Source organism: Formica exsecta, unplaced genomic scaffold (genome assembly GCF_003651465.1).
Source record: "Formica exsecta isolate Colony F162 unplaced genomic scaffold, ASM365146v1 scaffold49, whole genome shotgun sequence".
In the NCBI taxonomy this organism is placed as follows: domain Eukaryota; kingdom Metazoa; phylum Arthropoda; class Insecta; order Hymenoptera; family Formicidae; genus Formica; species Formica exsecta.
Window position 1 is genome coordinate 483,829 of NW_021852138.1, and position 10,846 is coordinate 494,674.

Genomic DNA, 10,846 nt, shown 5'->3' on the forward strand with positions numbered 1-10,846 from the left:
ACCGGTGCATCACGGTGTTGGTGCGGATCGACGGCGAATGACCGCTCGTGGCGGACGTCTTGGTCGCATTTTACGAGATCACGCTCACTGACGTTCCAGAGGAAACGCAGATGTCGACAGTCGACTTTAAGTATCGATCAGAGAGATGAATACATTTAATAAATTTTTATTTAGTTTGCTATCTGAATAAAATTTTATTTGTTATTTGTATACAATCGTTATTCGCATTATTCATTAATCATATTATTTGTTATTATAATATTAATGCACTCGAGATTTTAGTAAATATAAAAATTTTAATTAAAATAAACATTAATATGTGCGATTCTTCTTCCAATCCTATCTGTTTATTTTAGTTAAATTTTCTTTGTCAGTTTAGTAATATATTTTCTCAAAATAAAAACATCTCTCTAATCAATATATAAAAAATAGTAGCAGAAATTTTATTTATTCTGTTCTATTTATATAAATAAATACTATTTAAATTTAAATACCAGATAAAAAAATATTATTTAAATAATTATTCAAATAAAAAATTATTTAAATAATTATTTAATATATACTTCATATCGATAAAGATGAGTGTGATAACGTAATAAAAATCAAGAATAATTGAACCGCGCATCTCATTAAGCTGTCTTAGATTGTTCTGTCATTTGTTGCATAGTCATCTCACACTTTATAAAATCGATGTAACTTGCTGAAAGAGTTTACGCTGAATCGTATCGTTTCTTGCAATCCCGCTTTTGCACAATCGATTCGCGATTTAACGATACTTGTTTCTCGCCTCTTACAACAATTGCGTCCGATATCCTGTTACGTGCGTGCGCGCGTGAAGTCACGTACACACACTCACACGGGGGGCAGGTCGAAGGATGCTCGGGAAAGGAAAAATAATCCGTACAATGGGATATAATATACATATTTCGCGGGTGCAGATCACGAGATCGACCTTGATCGGGCCGATTAAGCGTACGATCGACATGCCAATCTCACCGTTACGCATGCGATATTATGCACGCGAGCAAACTATCCTCAACACGCGGCCGCGTATTTACAAATGTTATTACAAGTAAACCCCTTCCTCTCCTCCTCTGGCATACGAACTTATTGTTATCAAGAGACACGGTAGTGTCTTGCGCCAAGTCATGCGCAGCAACAGCGAGGCACCCCGTGCATCTATACGCGAATCGGCCAGTTGATGAGTACCTAAGATTTTCAGATTTCAATATCGGTTAAGGTAATCGAGTTTCTACTAAGCTTAATCGATAGCTTGAGTTAGAATTATGTAAAGAAAATATCTTTATTTTTCTTTTACATATCTTGTAGGCATAGATATTATTACAAAGTTTCACAGTTAAAATTTTCTTTTAAGAAACGTCACTCTCGAACCAAAAATGTTTATCATTTTGATACAAGATTATGCTAATATCGATTTTTGTCCATAAATGTCATTACCAAATAAATGTCATTACTAAATAAATATCATTATCAACACTTGTCGACAATCATTTATCACTTATATAAAGGTATCGCAAAATAATGCAAGAAGAAGAAAACTGATAAAGTGATTAATGTAAAGTGATAAGAAATTATTAACTCTTTGTTTTTATTATTATCTAATTGTTAAAAATTTTGTAAAAATAATATAATATACAATTAATAAGATTATAACAATCAAACCAAACGCTAACAACTTGTGATATTTAAGAAATCTTATGTAAAAATCACTTACACTAATTAAGATATTATTATTCATACTGTTCAGATTTTGCAATAAAACGTTATGAAATTTTATTCTATACAAATACTGCCAATTACCTAATAGAATCATTGATACTACGATGAATTGAAATACTATTAAAATGGAATTGCAAATCTCTTCAAACAGATTTATGTATCAGCAAAACAAATCTTTACAAACTGACAATAAAAATCTAAGGCCTATATACATAGCCGTTTTTCAGCTAAAGAGCGTATTACTAATGACAATTTATTAGAACTAAAGAGAGATACGAGCATTATAAAATTTTATTCTTTTCATTTAACAGGTTTTTGCAATATTAAAAACTTAATGTAATAAAATTAAATAAAATAAAAAAGGCAATAAGAGCTACTCGCAGTAATTGGGGCGCAACAATAGTTCATTACAATGTATCAGACATATAATGTGAGACCAAATAGCGTACGTTTCGGTCCCATTCTTCAGGCCATCTTCAGCGCAAATTTAAATAAAAAAAATTAACAAATAATAAACTATAATCCAGTACAAGAATAAAAAATAATAAGTTACATATAAAAAAAAAAAAAAAACAATGGATACATTGCTTACATATATGCTTGGATACATACAACAAAGTTACAAAAAAGCGGTCAAGTCATTAAAAGCAGTAGAAATAAAAATATTGATAGTAATTAATAAATCTATGTAGTGTCCCTCATGTCAAATATCAATTTTAATGTAATAAAGATATCAAGATCCGAAACTAATAAAATATGAGAGAAAAAGATCATACAAAAATAATAAAAGAATTAATTAGAAGAAAAACATATTTAACATAAATTATACACACAATCATTGGGTCATTTTATCGTATAAAACATTTTCATCAATTTCATACACTCATATGGTATCCGTGTTAGTTCTAAATGGTTGTTCGCGATTGATTGGGATGAATTTTATATGAACCGGATGAGAAGGATGAATTACGATATTGGTCTTCAACCGGATATCCTTTAAATAATCAACGGGCTCCAAGTAAAAATTGTGCACCAAAGGAGCTATCATAGCTTTCAACTCCAGCAGACCAAATCGTTGGCCTATAATTTGAAAGCTTATCAAAAACTATCAACACGAGGAGAAAAGAAAATCGCGAACCATTTACCTATGCAATTCCTCGGTCTTGCGCTGAAGGGTAGGTAGGAATAAAGATGACGATTCTGTATCCTCTCTGGCAAAAATCTATCCGGATCAAATACTTCTGGGTTTGACCAAAAATTGGGATCTCTGTGAACTCTGTAGATATTAAGATGTAGAATCGTTCAAAATTACAAAATATAAAAAATTTATGAAATCAAGAGTTCTTTTGAGAAATAACATGAATATAATATTATATTCTTAATGTGTTAAAGCAATTAAACTTATTTTACATTTGAGAATATATACTCTATAAAATGTAATATATTCAAAGATATGTGCAGGAAAAAAGTGATTAATTACGTAATTTTACGTCCTCCTCAACTTTTCGCATTATAAAAGGCGCGATGGTATATAAACGTAGCGTTTCCTTTAAACATCTGTCTAAATATGATAAATTTTGCAACGATCTCATAGTAAGTTTTCCTCCGTTTTCTTGCATCACGCTATCGATTTCAACTCTCACGCGTTCCTGTATCATCGATAATAATTAAAGTGTATTTCTTGATATTTTGTTTTTTATATATATAGATACAAATAAATTTTTATTAAATTACATTGCAATGAAAATTTTTTCAAAAAATACATTGCAACGAAAGTTTGATATCTGTACTACTTTCAATAATAATCGCAATTTAAATAGTATATCGCAATACTGAGAAAAAGGTACCTGGACATCTTTGTGTTCAGCTAATAGTAATAAAGCAAAGGTCATACTCATCGCTGTAGTATCGTGACCCTGTAATCATCGTCATATGCATATTGTCATATCGTTAAACGTGCTTAAATGATGTGTACAAAAAATTTAAAAAAGGTTATATATACATACCTCAAACATAAAGGTTTTGATTTCATCTTTGATGTCCAAATCAGTTAGAAAATTATCTCGAGATGCCGCTATTAAGAGATCCAACAGGGCTAACCGCTTTTTTTAAACTAGAAATAAAAAAGACACATTTTTAGCGTCAATCTCATTTTTACATGTCGCGTTTTAATTATATAACATTATTCTTGTTTAAAATATTCATATTTTCTATACGTTTTAGGAATAATGATGATTTAATTTTACGGTAGACATATGTTGCATTATTACATGTGTTTAATATAAATATTACAGGCATAATTTAAAATATTAGATTGCGTAATCGAACTAAAATAGAAGCTGTGATCTCTTACGTACTTCCAAATACTTCAACATCATCTATCTCCGTCTTTTTGTCATTTTCAAGGTTTCTCAAATATTGATCATTGGTGCGTTTGTGATAAAGTTTTCTTTCCGCGATGACCTACATACGAGTACAATATTAAGTTTTTAACATAATTTTTTTATTAAATAACAATAATACATCGTACTATATCATAAATATCATAATGTATTATTAATATTAATGATTAATCACATAATCTTGAGGTACAAAGATTACAAGATTTATTGTAATTTTATGTAAAAGATAGAGTTTAGCGGATTTAATATAATATGATTTATAACGTACTTTTTCCGTAAATTCATGCAATATTTCCAAAATCTTTTTTTGCTTTCTTCCTTGTGGCGATAATGAGAATAACAAATTGTTATAGAATCAAGGCTTGAATGCTCTAAACCATAATTAAATAAAACTATATAATTTCAATAATGATGTAATTTTGTAAAAGCCTTATTTAAAGTCGCTATAAAATTTTATAGTAATCTTTAAGTAACCTCATTGTAGAAAATACAGATAAAAAAATAAATTTACAACTATATAATAAAAAAAAGATATTTAGAATCTTTTAAAAACTTTATATTTTTGTTTTAAGTATAGATATTTTGATCAAAAATAATTTCCCTTTAGATTATATTGCACAATTCATTTTACTTAATATTTCAATATTGTAACATTTACAATATTCTCAACATTTTGCAAACAATTTTCATTTTGAAATGAATCATTTAACGGAACACGTACAATATATTGATTTTTAATTGCTGTTTTAAACGAATCGACGTCTCAAACTAATTGTTTACCTTCACATGATTATTCAATATTTAATTTGTTATTCAAAATATATATAGAAAATATATACCACACGCAATCATAACTTAAAGAATTATAAATATATTACACAATTATTTATTATATCCACAAATTACCTATAAAATATCAGATCGATTATATCGTGAGCCGCATTTCGATACTGTTGCGATTGGAACTTATTAAGTTTTTGCAGAGAGATGCCCATGGCAGTTTCTGCAAGTGCATGTATTATATAAGATCGGATATAGCCGGATATAGTCGAAGATAATTACTACTGAATATTTCATAAGTAGCTTTGAGTATAAAATATCGGATATTATCTATCTTTTTTGCAGCATTCATATAGGAACAAATTATCTTTTTAAGCTATGATATCATTTAGAATGAAATCCCTGTACATAATACAAAACAATAAGAATTTTACAGAAATCTTACCGCATATGGCGTTTAGCGTATGTGTACTAATAAATGGTACTAAATCTTTTACAACTGTCCCTCCGACATCTTTTAAAGATTTTGTCATATAATTGCCTTCCTTGATCAAGATATCAGCAAACTGATTTAATATATCGAAATGGAACGCAGGTGTTAATATCTTTCGCCGCGTATGCCACTTAGCGCTTAAAACAAAACCAAAATAACGCAAATTGTGCGATAAAATACAAATAATATTATATAAAATTATTCTCTCTCTTAGTTTAATGTTTATTAAACACGTCTCAAATAATATTATTATCTCAAATTAATTTTTCTTATATCGCAAAATTTTTTAATAGTTTTTTAAATCTTCTCCTCATTACTTTTTACAACGAAAAGAAGTTATGTAAAAGTTCATCGTTAAAAATAATATTCAAGTCTAATCTTATAATTTTGAATGATTTTCTTTGATGGAGACAAATCGAAAACAAATTGTAATAGTAAAATATGTACGCTTATATATTAATGCCGTTATGTTACCTGTGCTGGTGAAAAGACCTGTGCCGACCCAAGGATGAAACAAGTTATATCGACGACTTGTCTTGATGTTCTTAGTGCTGCTTAATATTATCTGAGATTATCGAAAACAAGAGAGAAACATTAATTTATTATATTACTTAATCTTAAATACACGAATAATTTATTAATTGTATCTCAAATTTTTATCTAATCTCGATCGAGTATATATATATATATATGTCGATATTTTCTCCATTTATCTTATTAAGGAACTTTTTTTACGAGCAAAAGTCTTTTAGTGAAACGCAAGATTTTTAAATCTAACTAAATTATGTGTATGCAATGTCTAAAATGAAAATTGAATTTCTTTTATTACCTCCAGATCATCTGGATGACGGATAGACACAATATACATAAAGAACATCCATACTTTACAAATGGGATAATATTTATCAGATAGGCTACAAAACAGTTTCCATTGTTTTTCTGAAAAATATATTATAAATATTTTCTGAAAAATATAATTATAAATATAAATACCAAAATTTTAATTTTATCATTATTTTATTGTATCTTTACTCAGATATGTTGAAAATAGACAAATAATAATTATAATAATTATAATGGTTTGCAAATGGATATTGAGAGAAAAGATAAAATATGTAATTTACATGCGGATAGTTTTGTTAGGTATATGTTCCAGAGCACATAGTTCTATAAATTTAACTTTTTTGCTTGTACGTGTGAATGAATGACGGGTCGTCTTTTAATTAAAGTAAATAGATTAGAAATTTTATACTTACCTGCTGAAACATAAAATTGAAATGCATTGCCAATAATCGGATTGCCCGGTGGTCCCGGTAAAAGATTAAGGAGTCGTCTGTTTCTTCCATAATGTACGTAATAATAATATACCAATGAAATAAACATGGATAATAACAATATATTAATAAACATCATTTCTTGACGTGATGTTCTTGACGTTTAATTAAGCTTGATATTCTTCAACTTACTGTTTCCCTGATCTTTTAATACACATTACAAAAGCCTTTTTTGTTTTTGTGGTTTATTTAATTGTTAAAGGTAAAAATAATATAATATACATTTAATAAGATTATAACAATCAAACCAAATTATCAATTTGTGATATTTGAGAAAACTTATATAAAAATAACGCGTTCACATTCATTGTGATATTATTAAATATTGTTTAAATTTTACAATAAAATGTTATAAAAGTTTTATTTTATACAAATACTGCCGATTACTTAAGAGATTCACCTGATGTAATGATCAGTTGAAACACTACTCAAATGTTTAAAATGGAATTGCAAATATTTTCAAGCAGAGACATGTGCCAGTAAAACAAATCTTTGCGAACTGATAATATAAACTTGAGGCGTCCATATTTATAGCTAGTTTCGCAGCTAAGAGCGTATTTACATGTATAATGAATGGGCAAAATTCCGATAACTTTGACGCCACGTTTTGATTGTGAATTATGAAGGCATTTTTGATACAACATGGGAAATAATAAAATTTTAAGATCAATGATTTGCACGATATAGCAATAATATTAATATTTTACAAAACATAAAACTTAAATTTTAAGAAGGGAAAAAATTAACAAAAAGCATTTTATTGGAACAGAAATTATAATAAACAATTATGTAAATAAAACACTTCATGAACTTTCTTTATTATCCATGTATACTTTATACAGCGAACCTTCGCTGCTAACTTTCAAAATATATATATTAAAACCAACAAATAATAAATTTAATTTAGATCTAAAATTAATTTATAGAATTATATTTAATTTAGTTACATCACAATAACTGCAATGTAAATATATTAAAGCAAATGTGTGACAAGAGAAAAAGAGTAAAACAATCTGAGCTTATTTTTTTCTAATGTTATGCTAAAGGGAGAAAGAAATGAATCATACAGATAGATAGAGAAAGAAGAGCACACCTGTTTCTTTTTTTATGTCCGCCTTCTTACAATGCACTGAGCATTCCGGTATAGAATAGAATTAATTGTTTCAACGAGCATTTATATATCTCGAAACTTTAAGCTTTACATTTTGATTCCTTATTAAAATCGTATTAAATTATAATGTCAAAAGCAAGTTGTTAGCAAGCAATATGTCTGCAGTAAAGCAACAGAATCTTAAATTTTTTTATATAATAAGCTAAAAATGTAATAGCTTTGAATTTATTTTTTACTACTAGTTTTTGCAATAGCACTTTGTTAGGACACGAAAATCAACTAAATAAAATTAATGTAAAAAATATAATATCTTATCTAACAATAAATGAAAGTTTGAATAGATTGTTACGCGATTGATAGTTTTGTAAAAGTTTTGTGATCTCTCGTTACCTAAAACGGCTGTAGATAACAATTTGAAATTTACATCTTTTGTTCGTTTTCTATTTCTTTTTATTCTTGAACTTTCTGTTTTTATAATTTCTTTTTCATTTTTATATAAAAGACTTGTCAAATATCTGCATTTACGAGATGTCTTAACATTTTATATTGGAAAAACTTTTCAAGAATATTACATTTTTTTATTTTAATTTCTTCAAATATTTTACAAAAAGGTGCATATTTTCAAACCAAAAATTTCGATTGCTTGCTAATTAATTTTGTTAAAATCTTATATATTCTTAATTTTAAATTGACAATATTTTCTATTGCTATAATAATCTTTACTTAAAAAATAAAAATTTTTCGAAAAGTCTTTTTTATTACAAACCATTGAAATCCTTTATTTACAATAATTTTTTCAAAATCTTGCATCTTAATCATCTAATTAAAAAAAAATATCAATATAGATATAAAACTTAATATAAAGCTTAATATAAAATTTAATGTAATGAAAATAGCACTATTATTGAGTGAGAAATACGTCGCGAAATGCAATGGTACTGTTTGATAATGGTTTGCTAGACTTTCATTTGGTACGTAATAAAAGCCATGGAATCTAGAAAAGAATCGTCCTATCTCCATATTATTAATTTCTTTCGGTAAACATCTCTCCATATGATCTAAAATATAAAAGATAAATTTTATATTACCAAGATGATAAATCATAAAACATATGTGATTTATAAAAATGGTATTAATACTCATACCTTCTCTTACATAACATATTTTATCATTTTCGGTGAGAATTATGTAATGCGGTTGATCGTCACTGACAAATTTTGATTTGAAACCCATGCAAGGCGCACACATGCGGATGCGATGATTTTTATAGCGATGGCATAAATATGGAAACATACTACTTTTCGCTTTGAAATTCGGATCACATTTAGAATGCCATCCAATTATTACGCCTTCGTGATAGTAGTTTTCTTCATAAGGAGCGAAATAAGATGGCGATAAATGCTTTACAATCATTCCAATCGGAAATTTATTATTTTTATTCCCCCTCTTAACCGGTTGTTCTACTGCGATCTGTGAAAAATATAATCGCAGAATTCAACCAATATCTTATCAAGCGGTTTTTAAACTATTGTAACTATTGTAATGGCTTAAAGTTTTAAATAACATTATAATCAATATACTCTCTTTATATAGATTATTATATATATATGCATATTTAAGTATAATTAATACATTAATACGGTAATACATTATAAAATATGTAATAAATTACCTTTATTGTTTTTGTAATGCATCTGTATTGAGCTTCTATATTTCGGTGCTCAAAATTGTTTAAACTTTGGCTTTCATAATTACACAGAATTTCGACCAGGATATTTAAATTCCATTTGTAAAATATGCCAGTATCTCTCAATATTATGAAATGTGCCATCATAAATATTGTTATCTAAAAAAAAACGGATACATAAACAAAATTTTGATTACAAATAAGAACATAAAATAAAGTTTATTACTTTCATTCATTACTTATTATAAAATGTATTGACTTATTGATCTATTGTATTATTTATAAGATCTATAATTTATAATTGAGAGATTGTTTTTTTTATTAACAATCGTAAAAAAAGATCGAGATATAAACCACATAAAAAAAAATTGCTAACCTCTATATGATTATATGGATGATCTTCAAAGTAGGAAGTTTCGTTTTTGATTTGAAATAGCTCTGTATTCAAATCTCTTGTATCACTAAATAATAAATAAATACACATCCATATGTACATATATACATATATAAAGAGTGTTTATCAATATCCAACATTTCTCCAGCATTTATAATAAACTAATTAAAAATGTTATATATAAATCTGTGTCTTAAAATTGAGTAATAAATTATATACGTATAATTGCATGTAATTATTTTTTATATGTATAGATTAATACATAATTAGTTGTTTATTGAATTTATGTAATGAATATGTTTAATTATGTATAAAATAAATTTGAAAATCCAATTATATGAAAGAAATTATTTATCGTTTTAATTAACAATTTTAAAGTGACTTGAAACATTTACTTAGAAGAAAAAATTTTGGAATAGTTTTTTGTATGCATGTATATGTGTGAATGTATGTGACACACACACACGCACGCATGCACGCACGCACGCACCTACGCACGCACATCTATACATGTATAATATATATTTTATATATAAAAGTATATGTATAAAAATGGAAATCAGAAAGATTAAAAGGACTCTAGAGCTAAAATTATACTTACTATTTTGGTATATGTAATGCGACCACAATATAATCGTAAAGATTTTCTACTAGAAAGCTGCATATGCCAAGTCTTCTGGTTACGCAATGACATGTAGTAACACTTAAATAGTTTTTAAGATGTTCTGAAATCTACGTTATAAATTATGGTAATTATTCAGAATCACGGCTCCACCTGCAAATGGGCTGCAAATTTTTTTACGGTCTTTTTATGTTTAGAAAGAAATATAAATAACCATTTTTTGTTGGGGGAGGCCCAAAAAAAAAGTTATAGACCAAAAAAGGGTAATTATTTCGAATAAGGT

General features: G+C 27.2%; 1 pseudogene; it reads right to left on the minus strand.

Moving 5' to 3' along the window:
* Window positions 1-2,623: 2,623 nt before the first annotated feature.
* Window positions 2,624-6,825, minus strand: LOC115241469 (annotated as a pseudogene).
* Window positions 6,826-10,846: the final 4,021 nt, after the last annotated feature.